Genomic DNA, 16,981 nt, shown 5'->3' with positions numbered 1-16,981 from the left:
GCCTTGATGAGGGAAAGGGCCACCACACAAAAAACAGGTTTGTTTCTTTTCCATAACTGCTGTGGTGATGGCATTCACTGGCTCAACCTTGATCTGGGTCTACAACGCTGCTTCCATATGGGCTGCATGTACTTTTGACAGTTCTTTGGATCGGCCCATCATGAGAATATTTGCCATGGACATATCAGGTACCTGTAATATGCTCTCCTTCAGTTTTACAGATGCACATCTCTGTATGAACTGCGCACAAATTTAATCTTCGGCATCCAGCAATGTACAGGTGTGTGCTAGTTCTTTCAACCTGGCATAAAATGTATCAACTGATTTGTTTGCGAGTTGTCTAGTTTGCCTTAATAAGAAACACTCATAGTCCGGATTCGCTAGAGGTTGAAAATGAGCCATCAGAGCCAGTTTTAATGACTGATAGGTGAAAGGTGGGCCCTCTTCTACCATGACCTTCCAAGTTTATGAATAGTTGCACCTCCTAAGTGTAGGAGCAAGGGGCGGCACCTCTCATTGTCCAGTGCCGTTGCCGCAAAGTAGGTTTCCAACCTATCCACCCATTCCTTCCACCGCGCTGCTTGAGCAGAAGGAGGACCCTCCATGACAGAAGGTTCCAGCGCAGGAACCAATGACCTGGCTGCCCTGTTGCAAAATATGGGCCTATGATTTGAATTTCACTTACACCTGTATTATGCCTGTTACTGGACTGCTAGACGGCGTCTCTTTTGTTTGGGAAAATTCTGGCACATTCACGTCAACGTACAGCGAGCCCCAGTGTAGATATGCATGCGTGGGAGGTTCTTTTACACTTCAGGATATATATGGTGCTTAGGAATTATTGTGACACTGATATACAAAGTCTTTTGTGTGTCTGTACAATTGTGTCTTCTTTTAGATGATTTGGTGTTTTTTTTTTCCTTTGGCACAATGTGTATGAGACCTGGTTGACTTCTGTGTGCTTTTGCTTATCTGGTGTACTAACTGTACAATATGCTGCTCAGGGTCGTTGATCAGGCATGTTCATGTAGATTCTTGAGTTTCCTGATGACCGCCACATGCAATGAGCAAAATTGACCTCCTCATGCCCAGCGCCGCTAACCGCACACAGAGTCTCCTTCTGATTCCGAAGCCACAAAGCAGCCTCGTTGCCCCAGCAACAGCCGAGAACGTGTTGAGATGTGCGTGTAACAGAGCATGGCCGACACAGCCTCCGTCACTCTTCCTTGATACTTACCGGCAGAGGGAGCGTCGGGGTGTGCGTGTGGCCGCCCAGCAGACAGAGGGCTGCAGCGACACAGACCGCGGCAGCAGGCAGCACGGACAACAGGGACGGGCGCGAGGGGCACCGGGAATAATATCCCATCCTCGTCGCCAATTTGTTGAGTCACTAGGTTTGGACGTCTTGCGACTCAAACTGCTTTAAGTATAGCTGTATTATCAGTGACACTGAGACAATGGTACGTAATCACTGGCCATGAGGGAGACTTCCCTCTGCCCTTTTATTAGGCCGGTTCCCGTCACCGGTCATAACACTTTTAATGCGTTGGAGGGGAAATCAACTTCATCTCCCTCAAACAGCGAGTGTCATGGGTGGGCCCATGACGAACCCAACAGGCCCTGGGCTTGATCATTGGCACACCTCTAACTGCATCATTTCTGGGCTAGGTTTGTAAGGGGCAAGGGCCAGCACGCACGAGCACATCCTGTTTCTGATTTTCTTGCAGAAGTTGGTAAAAGTGATCATATCCCTTTCAGTTCCTCCACAAGTGAATAGCTATTGAATATAGTGTGACCAGCCCTTCTCACAGCCAGAATGACAGTGCAAGTGCATGCACTTCATGGCCACACGTACAGCTTTTAATGATGCACCACTAAAGGAGGAACTCCTCTGTCTATGGTATTTCACACTGTAAGGACTGCCTGCAGAATGACCCGCACCTACTAGCTGGCTGGGTGTGCCAGGCACCTCTGACATGCCCTGTGCTAGTCTAGTGCGTGGTTTCCCTCCGACATCTGCTCTGAAAGCCATGCTCCACTTTGGGGAATACATCTTAGCTACTTTAAAATTAAGCAGGTCATACATAATTTGCAGTAAACTGTTTCCAAAGACTCTTCATATGCTCTGAAATGTATATGGAAAATAAGAAAATACAGACAATGGCGCAGGATAATGCAAGCTGCTGGTTTTAGAAGAAGCAGAACAGAATTAGGGCATTGGGATGGACGAGGGCAAATTCACCATATATTGAGTGCTCTTAGGGTTTGCTTCTGATTTTCAGTGCTGCAGCGATAATACAAGCTGTTTTCTCAATAGATATGAGTACTGTTGCTGCTTTTAACCATTTTCATGATAACTACGTGTATTAAGACCGTATAATATGCAATAAATTATACTTTTCTGCAGATAAGTTAACATTTTATAACTTCATTGACCACTCCGTATCGTGACAGTGCCCATCACACATCAGAGAAAAAACAAAAAAGTGATGGGTGAAGTGTTTGAAATAATCTCAGCCACTAGTAATTATTCTAGGCTACATAAAAGTACATCATTTCTTTTATCCACAAAGCCACCTCAGACAGGAACCAACCATATCAAAACAGCCTTTTTTCTGTTCCAGTAGGAACAGTCCAGTCCGAACTGGCAGATCACGTCGCTTGTATAGCAAATCTGATGGTGGGGCCCTGAAAGTGATATTCTATTGGAATTAGCAATGCAGATTTATATTAGGATGCTAAATGGCAATATTTAAATTTTGGCTGCCGATATAGGAGGAAGGTAAATGGTTTAGTTATGTGCAGGGCCACTGGAATTAAGTGACTAGAAAAGAGCAAATCAGGAGGCAGGGTTGACAAATTTATGTGGTAAGTAAAGTCCAGTTATGAATTTACACGCCAATAACTCTAACTCAAGCAAATGTGAGACCCATGCATTGTAAATTATTGTTTCCAAAATAGCCAGCACCGTACCCTGAGACCTTGGTATATAAGCCACATGAGAGAGTAAGATCTCTATTGAGTTTCCATTTTGCATTCCGACCCTAATTTTGGGCGGGTCTTCCAGTTCTTTTTTGGCTGGTGATTGAGTTGGTTTTGGCATCATTGCCACATTACCAGGTCAGGCCTAGAGTGCTGCAACTTTTAAAAGCAGGGCTTTTCAGAAAATACCCAACTGGTAGATAGTTACCACCATCTGGCACATGAACTCCTGAGTTTCTAACTGACTAGCACATACTGGAGTAGGTCTCTCTAGTCCGCTGAAGCTATATTTGAAGATTGAGCTGTATTAAAGAAGTACTTGCTCATTCCAATTGGCATCCAAGGATTACAGGCAATACTAGTGGACAGTATTACCTGCCAAGAGTACCTCTCTGTAACCACTAACTGACACCAGATATGGAGGAAAGGCCTTTCAGCCACATCTACCATTGGTCATGTCTGATGGTTCATAATTAGGGCAAAATTGATTTATAGTTTGGCAGACAGAGCACACTGTCACAAACATGATGGAGTACCCTGTCCACCAAAATGATGGTCAGCCTGCTATATTTACGGTGAGAAGAACCATCATCTTTCTGTTGACAGAACCCCTGTTGACTCTGTCAATGGAAAGCTTCTGCCAATGCCCCAACAGAGTTAAGGCCTTCGGAGGAAGGGCATTACACTGATCACCGTAATTACGGTGGACAATTTGATGTCCTTTTTTATAACTCTCACTTCCACGTAAAGCCTGACAGTGAGGGACAGAAAAACACAAATAATGACACTCATACTCAGAATAATTCCTTGGGGGTGGGGTCATTAGTTTTTTGTTGTTTTCAAGAACAAGCTCCAGAACAAACTCCCTTTTGGAGTTTGTTTTCGACTGATTAGGCAGACATCATTAAGAACTTATTTTTGGTCAAGTTAATCTTTAGGAAGCAGTTGGCAAACCATCCCCTGACAAGGGTTAGAGACAGTTAAACATCTTGTTTTTTTATTCTGAAACTCTTGCACACAAACTAGTTAAAGATAAGCTTAATATCATCAATCAATCAATCAATCATTGGATTTATAAAGCGCACTATGTACCCGTGAGGGTTTCAAGGCGCTGGGGGGGGGGAGCTGGTGTTACTGGTCAAAGAGCCAGGTCTTGAGGAGTCTTCTGAAGGTGATTAGGTCTTGAGTCTGTCGCAGGTTGGGGGGGAGGGTGTTCCAGGTTTTGGCTTCGAGGTATGAGAAGGATCTGCCGCCGGAGGTCTTTCTTCGGATGCGGGGGACGACGGCGAGGGTGAGGTTAGAGGAGCAGAGCTGGTGGGTGGGGGTGTAGAAGCTGAGTCTGTTGTTTATGTAGGCTGGTCCGGTGTCGTGGAGCACTTTGTGAGCATGGGTAAGAAGCTTTTAAGTGATCCTTTTGTCCACGGGGAGCCAGTGAAGGTTTCTCAGGTGGTGGGAGATGTGGCTGTGGCGGGGTACGTTGAGGTTCAGTTGGGCGGAGGCGTTTTGGATGCGTTGGAGGCGTACTAGGTCTTTTGCTGGGATGCCTGTGTAGAGTGCGTTGCCATAGTCCAGCCTGCTGCTGACGAGGGCCTGTGTCACTGTTCTTCTTGTTTCTGTCGGGATCCACTTGTAGATTCTGCGGAGCAGGCAGAGTGTGTTGTAGCAGGAGGAGGAAACTGCGTTGACCTGTTTAGACAAGGTGAGGGAGGAGTCGAGGATGAAGCTCAGGTTGCGAGCATGGTCGGTTGGTGTCAGTTGGGTTCCTAGTGCGGTGGGCCACCAGGATTCGTCCCAGGCGCAGGGGGTGGATCCGAGGATGAGGACCTCAGTCTTGTCCGAGTTCAGTTTCAGACAGCTGTTTCTCATCCATTCGGCGATGGATTTCATTCCCTCGTGGAGGTTGGTTTTGGCGGTGCGCGGGTCTTTGGTGAGTGAGAGGATGAGCTGGGTGTCGTCGGCGTAGGTGAGAATGTTGAGGTTGTGATGTCGGGCCACTTCTGCGAGGGGGCCCATGTAGATGTTGAACGGCGTCGGGCATCAGCATAAAAGTAAAAGTGTGCCCTCGCTTGGTGGAGCAGTTGGGTAATTTATTACTGGACAGTTAATGGAAGTCTCTAAGACAAGTAGAAAATAGCCATGTGGTGCCTCCTTCTGCTCCAAGGAGACAAGTTTCCATACCGTTTGTTGACTGGAGTACCCATACCTGTGCCTCAACACCAAGGTAGGTACCATCCCATGGAGACCTTCCATGCCAACCAAAAAAAAACACAATTTATGCCCAGCTGAGCCAGAAATGGTTAGAATTGTAGGTGACTTGTATGATCCAGAGAATGCAGGCAGGGACAGTGGTATTGTTTAAGGTGTCACTTACAGTATTAGTCACCAGGGATCCTGGTGTTGTGATTAGCCAGAAAGCCTAATTCATTGCTCAAGCAAGATGATAGTGGTCACCAGTTAACCAGCTAGCACATATTTTTGTACAAAATATGGTCCCAAGATACAACTGTTTATCGTCTCTGATCAGTGCTGTGAGGCTGTTTGATTTGTCAGACAAACAAAGTAGATGTGTTCCTCCTCTTGGCCCAAACTTCAAGCTGCTGTGAATTCCAATCGGTGTGATTGTAATTACCTAACCTTCTACCATATTTTATGAATTTGAGTTCTATTTCTGCCTCCACACTTTCAAAATTGCCTTCCAGAAGAATATGGATTCATCAGATATCAGTATTTGTGGCTTGGTCTTATGGTAGTGTAAACTTGCTGGTGGACTTGGTAGGTTGAAAAGTGAATTATGTGGCAATGAAGGTCTGTACCGTAGCTAATTAGCTGCATTGTTTGCCTTGTGGTTGTTGTTGCACCTCCTGGTAATCTGCAACTACCACATCAAGCTGGTCACTGACTGACCGGTGTGCACCTATTTTTCTGTTGTTTGTGCATCAGTGAAATTTCAACCACTTTTAACAACTTATGAAATGTTATTTCATCAGTGACTGCACCTCATGCACATATGTTCACTAACAAAGCAGGATGAGGATATTAGACCAATCTAGATTACTAACTTGAAACTTGTTGCTGGAATGGACATAGAATAAAGACATATACTCCTTAGCAACTGCTGGGAGTTGTTAGAGATGTTCCCATTACCTTCAAGGAGACTGCAACAGTGTTTTGGGGATTGCACTGTCACTGCTGATCTCAGTAAAAAAAAAAATCTATTGTAATAGGACTGGGCCCTCACTGCATAGTTCCTTCTGGTTTTTACATTCTCTTGCTTAACAAGTTTTTGTTAGCTTTTAGGATTCTGTAAGCACGTTACCTCCTGCTAATCAGTAGTAAAGTGCTTGTGCGCTTTCCCTCAAACATGTTAAAATAGGTGTATGACCTAGTGGCATGTTTAATTTACTTATACATCTCTAGTAAATGGTACTACATGTACCCAGGGCCTGTAAATTAAACGCTACTACTGGGCTGCAGCACTCATTGTGCCACCCACTAAAGTAGCACTGTAAAACATGTCTCAGGCCTGCTGCTGACACCTGTCATGCAGTTTTAAACTGCAATTTCAACCTGGTACAACATACTTTTTGCCAGGCTGAAACCTTCTTTTTTTAATGTTTATATGTCACCCCTAAGGTAGACCCTAGAGGCTCACAGGGCAGGGTGCATGATATTTAAAAAGAAGAACATGTGCAGTTAAGTTGTACATGTCCTTGCAGTGAAAACCTGTGAAGTAACTTTTCACTGTGGAAAGGCTATCTCCCCCTTGCACTAATAATGGGTTACCTTATTACACTCAATAAGTGATGTCTTCAGTTTGAGAACAGATACAGAAATTATTCTTCCACTCATTTGAAATGTAATTAAAAATCCTCATTAATGGTAAAGTCAGAGTTTAGGTTGCTATTCAGAAATTGCCATTTTAAGAAACTTGGCATTTTCCTTCCTAAATCAAATGTCACTTTCTGACAGTGTCCGGGGTTACATAGCTGTGTATCCTGACATGGGAACAAAAGGGTCCTAATGTAGATAGAGTGGATCCTTCTGATAGGATGGCTGGGGAGGACCTGTGCCCTGCAATGATTACATTTCAAAGGACCCTGCCTGCAATACACAAAAAGGAAGCTGACACCAGGTCTGCTCTTGCCTTTGTCACCCTAGACAGTTTGGAGCCAAACCCAGGGGAAGGGAAAGAACTGCAAATAACCGGTTTGGGCGTAGGCTAGGGATTGCCCTCACCACTGAGTCTGGCACTAGGCATAAATGTGGCACCTTATAAACTTTTGATCTGAATGCACAGGGATCTGTGGAAAAATCAGATGAAAGATTGCTTTACCATCTGAAGAAGGAAGACTTGCATTGTACTCAGGATCCCCAGAAGTGACTCCAACAGTCAGTTGGCTGATCTTCTCTTTGGGCTACAGGGACACAATAAGCTTCCAGAGTCCTTCTCTGTAACTGCATAACTGACCAGCACCAACTGGACCTCTCTGAACCCTGCTGTTGGCCTCGGCTGGAATGAGTCCTGATCCCCAACAGGTGACCTCTGATCCTGGGCCCTTGGCTGACACCAGAGCATAATCCTTATTACTCAAAACTACAGAAATCAAGCTAAACATGAAAATCCAAACTTTTTGGTGCTATTCGTGACCTTGAATAGCACCAACAATCGTCACTGTCCCTGCCGCTAACATAAAGTTCCAAAGGTGACCTGCTTTGCATGCCACACAACAACCACTGCGTCACTCTCCAACACAAAGCTCCAGCGGCTACCACTCCTCATGTCGACAATGATCTCCACAGAGCCTCCGCCACTGCAAAGCTTCAGCCGAGGCTCCACACATGGACTTAGATTTTGAGAAGGTAAACTCATCAGTTGGATGAACCTGGTCCTTCCATCCGACCAGTGGTCCAGCTTAGCCGGTCCAACATGATCAAATAACATTTGTGCTTACTTTTTTTTGCATAGGTCTTTATTAGTCTTCAAAAAATTAACATATCCACAGACATATGCTAGGAGTTATCACCATTGCTGCCACTGAAGGCAGGCATGTACATACGTGTTGTGGTCTTGTATCTTGACAGAGCCAATATATATCGCTAAAAACAGCTATACATAAACATATTTTGAACATAACCCATGTACATCCTTCCTCTAAACCTTTCTTCCCTCTGTGTGTATGCCACTGTTATCTTTACCATCACTGTGTGGTTCCCTTGCTAATAACTTGCACAGCGTGTGTGTTTGAGAATCTTTCCCATGTCCCCTTCAACACTGCATGATTGTGTGCCATGCACTTTCTATATCAGAGTGGTTGGGTACATGAGAATGTCCCATCATCTGAGGTGTTGTCATCAACCCATGCCCATTTATGTTAGCTGTATCTTGTTCCTCTTGATCACGGGGCATATCATCAGACTTGGCTTGTAGAGCATGGAGTAGTGTGTCCATTCAGTGGCCTTCCTCGACTTTTGATAAATGTGGGTCAGTACATTTATCTCTGCAATGCACCAGTTACCTCATTCTCGTAACCAGCGTGCCCCTGACTGGGCCAGTACCCTGCAAAGCCTTATGAACTATACAAAGAGCCATAAATTTTACCCTTCCCGAAATGGGCTGCCAATGAAGGTCACAGATCTTATTAGTTTTGGAGCTAAACTTGGAAACTATCAGAAGCAATTGGGCAGCTCCATTTTGTAGTGATTGAAGCTTAGGAGCATATTTATAAGAAGGTGGCACATCAGCTCTGATGTCCCACTTTTCTTGTGTAGTCCTACACCTCCCTAGCATCACCATGGTAGTGCTGAATTTACTATACAGCGCACCATGGCACGTGTTAGCACAATAGCATCAAAATGTAATATGCTATTGGGGCGCTTTGCTGGATTAGTACAGCAAAGCAGAGAGGCCCAAAAGTTATTATGGAAGTGTCACTTTAAAGCCTGCCCAGAGCAGGCATTAAAAATGACAGAAAAAACGATTCAGTGAAATCTTGTAAATTTCACTGTATCATTATTTTGGGCCTCACTGCGTGGAAACGCCCCTCCCCCCCACCCCCCTGCATACATTAGAACTGGTGCAGGTATAATGTGGCACAAGGGGTTGCAAAAGTGGTGCAATGCATGCATGCATTGCACCACTTTGAAACTATGGCACACTGTAGGGCCTTCTTAACGCCTCCTTAGCATAAAAAAAAGAATGACGCTAGGGCAGCGCATGGAGGCACAAGGGGCTTGTAAATATCCCCCTTAGTTTAAAGATGTTTGTTAATTCCCAGGTAGAGTGCATTACAATAATTTACCCTAGAAAGCACAAAAGTCATTGCCACCATTATTTTCATGTCAAGGGGGATGAAGGTAAATACCTTTTTTAACATTTTGATTCAATAAAACCAAGAAGACGTTATCTGGTTAATCTGTTCAGAAAAGCCCAAGTGCTCCTCAAATAAGACCCCCAGATTTTTGACCTTCCGGACTGGGGAAGGAAGTGGCCCAAAGTTAGCCTACAACCATGAATCATTCAAAAATGAAGAATCATTTCCGAAAAGGGCTGAGGATAGCAGGAGCTACACCTGCAATTCTGGCCCTCTCCAGCCAGTTGATAGGCACAGAATGGTTTACCATATCAAACGTGGCTGAGAGGATCAGCGCAGCCCTTCCTCCCTCATCAACCAACTGTCGGAACTCCTCGGTTGCAACAACTAAGACTGATTCGGTACAATGTTTTGCCCTGAAACCATTTTGGGAAGGATCCAAAATATTGTTGGTATCCAAATAAGCCATTAGATCTTCATATAATGTGTTGTTCCAGTATTTTTGAGAGAAGCGAGTATTGAGAAATAGGTCTGTAATTCTTGACAACTATAGGATCCGGACTTTTTTTTTTAAGATAGGAAGGACCAATGCTTTTTTCCAGGCTGTTGGAAATTGGAATCAATATGTTGTTCAGAAGTTTCACCAGGTGAACCGCAATAGAACCAGAAACCATGTGTAGAACATATTACGGACAGGTGCCTGATAGGGGACTGGATTTGGAAGTTTCTAACAATCTCATTACTTTATCCTCTGTTAAAGGCCAAAAATTAAACAGACCACTTAGCACAGCAGCTCCACCAGGATTTTCAGCGAGTCCCACGAGCGATAAACTAGAAGAATCATCTGGGAGATTTGTATTTTGAATAGCTACAAATTTCTCATAAACACTATTGACCTTGATATGGAAAAAATCAGCCAGAGTATCACAGACAATTTGGTCTGGAATGAAGGATTTGTTTTGGCCAAAATTTGAAAGAGTAGTGATCGTTTTGAACAGTTCAGTAGTCGACTTTTTCGCAGTACTTATTTTTGCAGAAAAGTATGTGTTTATTCCTGTAATGAATAATGCTTTAGACTCGTCACAACCTGATTTGCATTTGATTTTCTCTTCAATATCATAATCTTTTCTCCATCTCCGTTCTTGTGCCCTACATTTTTATTTCAATGTTGTTGGTTCCTGAGAATGCCAGAGAGCGGATGGGATTTTTGTATAACTTTTAATATTTTTTCAAGTGCTAGCCGGATAACTACAGAGTTTATCCAGCCAGAAACGTTAGCAGCAGGTGTTTCGATATTGGTGTACAGTATTTGATTATCATTGCTAAAGGAAGTCTCTAATTCAGATTTGTTAATTTTTCACCAAGAAGTATTTTGATAGATTTTCACAAGTTTGTGGGGCAGGGTTTTATGTTTGGAACAACTAGTTTAAAAAAAAGAAAAACTTCTTTGTGGTCTGCCCATGCCAGAGGTAGTACTTTCCCGAACTTTAGTGCAGGATTATTAGCAAAAATCGCATCAATGGTATCATTAGCCTTGTGGGTAGGTTAATTTACTATTTGCGTAAGGGCCAGTGCTGCAACAGCAATTGACCAAACACACAGTTTAATTGGTTCCTTCCATATCCAAATGAAAACTAAAATCACCATCAAAATAAGATTTTGGAACTCCATACACGATTCAAGGAAAGATTGCACCGCTGTAGCAAAGTTATTCCTTGGGCCCGGTGGACGATACATTAAGCACCACTGATGCGGTTTTATTATTGAGTTTAAAGGCAAAAATCAAGGCGTTGCCTACTAGATGCGAAATAGGTGAAAAACAGGCTTTGCAATGATTGCGATAGATTATTGATACCCCCATCCCCCCCGTTTGCCCTTGGCACGGCCACTGCGCGCATCTGTTTTTATTTTATTTATTTATTTAATGCGTTTTTATATAGCGCGGACTTTTACCCGAAGGTGTCAGAGCGCTTCACAATAGGCAAAGTAAAGATACAAGAGGAGACAAATTACAAGTGAGCCTGTTACAAAAACAAGCGTTAAATTACAAGAGGCAATCGTGATAATTGTGCACGTATCAAGAGCAAAAAATAAACGAGGTAGCAAACGATACGTTATGAGAGGAAAAAGTGACGTGTGCAGGATACAAGAGAAAATAAAGTACGAATAGAGGTAAAAAAGTTGCAATCAATGGTAGACACTCAAAACACTAACACAATAGTTACGTTACATGAGGCAGTGGTGGCCGTTGTGCATGTATCAAAAGCAAACAAGATATAAGAGGTAGCAAATGATACGTTGAAAAGGAAAGGTGCCGTGTGCATGTTACAAACGAGTACAAGATACAGGTAGAGGTAAAATACTGCACTAAATGGCAGACACTCAAAACACAAAAACACCCTGGGAAGGCACTTCTATAGGCATGGAGAACAGAATATCCTATAATGGAAGGACTTCCTTCTGAAAACAGAGGGCTTGAATTAACTTAGGAGGTGTCTTTGAAGGAGGAGAGCTTTGAGGTCAGTTTTGAAGGCCTGGGAAGAGGTGGTGGTCCGAAGCTGAGGCGGAAGTGAGTTCCAGATTCTCACCGCGTTGCCTGAAAAGGATTGGGCCATCAATCTTTCCTTCTTGAAAATGGGAGGTTCAAGCAATAACTTTTCTGCATTACGTGAAGGTCTGGAGCCCCCAGAGAGTTTCAGTTTATTCACCAGGTAGCGAGGGGAAGAGGAGTGCAAGGCTTTGTGGGTGATACATGCAGTTTTGTAGATAGATCTTGCCTCTATGGGAAGCCAACGGAGGGTGGATAAAATGGGTGTGATGTGGTCGCTTCTTTTGGCCCCATATATGAAACGCGCTGCTGAATGGAGAATAGACTTCAGGAGGGAAAGGTGGGATTTGGGAAGGCCAGTAAGAAGAGAGTTGCAGTAGTCCAATCTGGAGAGAACCAGCGCTTGGACCAGGGTTTTAAGGTCGTACTCCGGGAAGAAGCGACGAATCCCCCAAAGAAGGCGCAGTTGGTGTCGAGCAGACTTTGCTATGGAGTTAATGTGGGAGAGTAGATTAAGTTTTTTGTCGAGAATGACACCCAGGGATTTTGCGCTCTCGACAATGATGGGCTTATTGTTCATTAGATTGATCTGATCCATCCATGTTTGCACTGGGGGATGAGAAAGGGAGGAGGAAAGGAGGAGGAATTCTGTTTTGGAGGGATTCAGGATCAGTTGATGAGTTACCATCCAGTTTTGAATGGAGTCGAGGGTAGAGCTAAGGAAGGAGAGATCGTGATTGGAGGCCACCTTAAGGTAAATCTGAGTGTCATCCGCATATAGATGATAGTGGATCCCGGATTTACTCAGCAGATTTCCCAACGGTTCTAAATAGAGATTGAACAGTGTGGGTGCAAGTATGGAGCCTTGAGGAACACCTTGACTGACTGCTACAGGAGCTGAAAGACTGTTAGCTATTTTGACCATTTGGGATCTATCAGAGAGGAAGGAGGCAAACCATTTGAGCACAGTGCCCTCCATGCCCATCTGTTGTGCACACATGCTGCATTGTCCACTAAATAGCTCGCCACAGGGGTAGTGGCTGTAGATGCGGACGGCTTTACGAGGCTGAAACCCACCTCAGTGAGTGAAACCCACAAAGGGATATTAAAATGCCAAACAGGGATCCAGCCACACCTCTTCTAGCTAGCAGGCTCCCCTGCACGTATGACATACTGGTAAACGATAACAAAACTAAAATAACAGGGCAAAATTGGGAAATCGTAAACAGAATAAAACTGGGCTACCAACCCAGAATTGATGACAGTTAAACGGGAGCTAGGCACCTCCCAAGAATGGCCACACATTGTGCCAAATACAAGGAAATCAAAGTCGTCGATGTGCAAATTCAGCCTAGAGGCCGCTGCACAGGCGTGCTACCCGGTCCACTAAATGACCAGCCCCAGTAAGGGGCGTGGCTGTGGCTGGGGGAGTGGCCAGTTTACGAGGCTCAGTGAGCAAAAATCATCGGGGGAAAATGCCAAACTGGGGTCCAGCAAACCCTATCCTACCTAGCAGGCTCCCCTTCAGGTACGACCTACTGGTAAATAATAACAAAACTAAAATAAAAGGGCAAAATAGCAAAACCATAAACAGAATAAAACGGGGCTATAAACGCAGAACTCAGCACAAATTAAGAACAGGAGTGAGGCACCTCCCAAGAATGGGCACACAGCATGCTAAATACAAGGAAATCAAAGTTGCCTATGTCCAAAGTCAGCCTAGAGGCCATTGCACGGATGTGCTACACTGTCCACTAAATGGCCCATCATAGAGGGCGTGGCCCAGGGCATGGCTAGCTTATGAGTCTGTAACCCACCTCAGTGAGCAAAAAATGCCAAACTGGGGTCCAGCAACCCCTATCCTATCTAGCAGGCTCTCCTGCAGGTAAGACGTACTGGTGAACAATATCAAGACTAAAATAAATGGGTGAAATAGAGAAATCATAAACAGAATAAAGCTGGGTTTTCAACCCATAACTCAGCGCAAATTAAGAATTGGAGCCAGGCACCTCCAAAGAATGACCACACACTGGGCCAAATACAAAGAAATCATAGTTGCTGAAGTTCAAAGTCAGCCTAGAGGCTGCTGCGCAGACGCACTACCCGGTCCACTAAATGGTCCATAATAGGGGGCATGGCCAGCTTATGAGGCTGACACACGCCTCAGTAAGCAAAAAACATGGGGGGAAATAAAATGCCAAACTGGGGTGCAGGAACCCATACCCTACCTAGCGGGCTCACCAGCAGGTTAGACACACTGATAAACAATAACAAAACTAAAATAAATGCGTGAAAAATAGAAATCATAGACAGAATACAACTGGGTTATCAACCCAGACCTTGGCGCAAATTAACAGCATGCCAAATAAAGGAAATCAAAGTCGCCAATGTCCACAGTCAGCCAAGAGGTGGCTGCCTTGCATTATATACTGTGTGTCAGTAATACTGTTAGAATCTTAGAGTGTGGCATCTCTATTGCGATGGTGCCCCATCGGCCCTGAAGCACACTGCACACTGTTTCAAAGGTTAGGAACTGTCCTTTGTGCAATCCAAACATCTTCTACTAATGCTTCAAATGTAAGTAGTTTACTATCAGTGTAAATCTCACCCAATGCGTTAATGCCCTCTCTGCCCACAACTGCATAGCGTGGTGATCCACCACATCAGAGAAACCTGGTAACACCCACAGTGGTAATATGGGGAGACCACTCCCAATTGCTTAGTGTACTTGTCTAAGCAATCCTTAATGACACTTACTGCCTTAGTGTAATTGTGTCTTGGTTTATTTCTGTTGTAAAGTGATAAAGTGAGACTAGGACACAGTGAATTAAGCCTTCTTTAACGTGGTGTTAACTTTTATTTTCATCATCGTTGTAGCCAAACTTTATCGTAGCTGCTCAGATATGCTGCTTTTACTAGTCACTTGTTTAAAACAGTGTTTATTGGCAAGCACTTGAACTTTCGATTTGACAATAGGTGGGAGGTCTGGGAGGATTATATTGTGACATTGATATTGCTACAGTAGTGAAAACCTGTCTACCCACACTAGTTATACTCATTATTTTTGTGCTCAGCTCTGCTTGCAGCGTTGCCTTGGGGATTACGAGCCCTCTTTCCGCAAGCCTTTGCATGGTGGTAGCCCCGCCATGCAAAGGCTGGCGGAACTGAGGGGCCCCTGCACTGTCCATGCACTTGACATGGGCAGTGCAGGCACTGCCATGGACAGCACCATCTCACTTTCCACTGCCCAAATTACAGGCAGTGGAAAGTGCGGTAGGTGCTGCTGCACCTGTCGCATCGCCACATTACTGACGACTTGATTACGGGCCGGTGTCACTGTTAAGGCCCTGTTCACAGCAAGGCTGGCGGAACTCAAATGCTGTTTGTGCCCGCCAGCCCTGGGGTGAACTCATAATAGGGCCGGCGGTGTTCTGGCCTCACTGGCAGTCAGGTGGTAGTACGGGTTTGGCACCCTTTTCTTAATTGAAACATGGCTGTCAGAGGATAGCTTGTCAGATATAGCGGTTACACTCCCACCCAGATACATTATTGTGAGAGATGACCGGGTAGGGTAAAAAGGTGGAGGGGTAGCCATTCTTTTTAAGACACATGTACACAGGCATCCAACTTTATTAAAGATTTAACAGGACTATAGCTTACCCAATTGGTCTTGCTCCCCATCCATTCTGATATACTGGACCCTATGGATACAAACATGCCTAACATGAAGATAGATGCCCCTTTGTGGTAGTATGGTCAGATCATTTGTTGGTGTAGTTCTCCATCCCTAGGATAAAAGTGACCAACTCTAAGGTCTCACTGACAAAACCAACTAGACAATGGTCCTAGCTAGATATTAAGAGCTGGGAGACAGCCATTGCCAACATAATACAAAGCTTGGATGAAGAAGTTTCTACCTCTTACTCAACAATTTGGGATTGGATTAATTCAACGCTAGATATGTTAATCCGTAAGAAAGGAGACAATCTCCCAGAGTTAGAACCTGTGCTAAATGGTTCTCTCCAGAGTTAAGGGAACTAAAGACAGATTGCAAGAGATATGAGAGGTTCTGGAGATGTCAATACAATGTTGGCAGCAAATAATATATAAGAAAGCTTTAAAAAAGTATCAGCACATGAGCCGTAGACCTTCCAAAGAAATATACTCTATCATGAATTCCTTTTTAAAACCTAATGTCTTAAGGGCACCCCATCTCAAGCAGTATGTGAACAGCTGGCAAGCTACTTTCTTTGAAAGGTTAAGAATATATATAATTCACTGTCAGAGACCTCTGATCATTCCATCTATCGTATGGTCAGGGTTAATGCAGTGATGTGCAGAGGAGAATTTACTTGCAACCTGTTGAACTTTTTCCCTTATGCACGTTCATCCCCAATCTTTTTGCCTTCTGCCTCCAATTTTTTCTATTGTTGGCTTTTGAACTCTGAGCACTTTACTACTGTTAACCAGTGCTAAAGTGCATATGCCCTCTGTGTAAATTGTATTGTTGATTGGTTTATCCATAATTGGCATATTTGATTTACTAGTAAGTCCCTAGTACAGTGCACTAGAGGTGCCCATGGCCTGTAAATTAAATGGTACTAGTGGGCCTGCAGCACTGGTTGTGCCATCCACATTAGTAGCTCTGTAATCATGTCTCAGACCTGCTACTGCAGTGTCTATGTGTGCAGTTTTAAACTGCCAATTCGACTTGGCAAGTGTACCCACTTGCCAGGCCTAAACCTTCCCTTTTTTACATGTAAGACACCTCTAAGGTAGGCCCTAGGTAGCCCCATGGGCAGGGTGCATTGTATGTTTAAGCTAGGACATATACTAATGTGTTTTATATGTCCCAACAGTGAAATACTGCCAAATTCGGTTTTCACTGTTGCAACGCCTATCCCTCTCATAGGTTAATATGGGGGCTGCCTTCAAATATGATTACAGTGTGGATTCCCTTTGGGAGAGGATAGACATGTGGAGTTTGGGGTCTCTGAGCTCACTATTTAAAAATACATCTTTTATTAAAGTTGATTTTGAGAGTGTGTGTTTGAAAATGCTACTTTTAGAAAGTGAGCATTTTCTTGCTTAAACCATTCCGTGACTCTGCCTGTTTGTGGATTCCCTGTCTGGGCAGTTT

The 16,981-nt window shown here is 44.2% G+C and overlaps 1 protein-coding gene across 1 annotated transcript in view; it reads right to left on the bottom strand.

Annotated features, from left to right (window-relative positions):
* LOC138284401 (mucin-5B-like) overlaps nt 1-16,981 on the bottom strand; it is a 1,991,087-nt gene that overhangs the window by 744,126 nt on the left and 1,229,980 nt on the right. The window lies entirely within an intron of this gene.

The sequence above is a fragment of the Pleurodeles waltl genome, chromosome 3_1 (genome assembly GCF_031143425.1).
Source record: "Pleurodeles waltl isolate 20211129_DDA chromosome 3_1, aPleWal1.hap1.20221129, whole genome shotgun sequence".
Classification (NCBI taxonomy): Eukaryota; Metazoa; Chordata; class Amphibia; order Caudata; family Salamandridae; genus Pleurodeles; species Pleurodeles waltl.
This window is presented reverse-complemented; position numbering and strand designations above follow the sequence as displayed.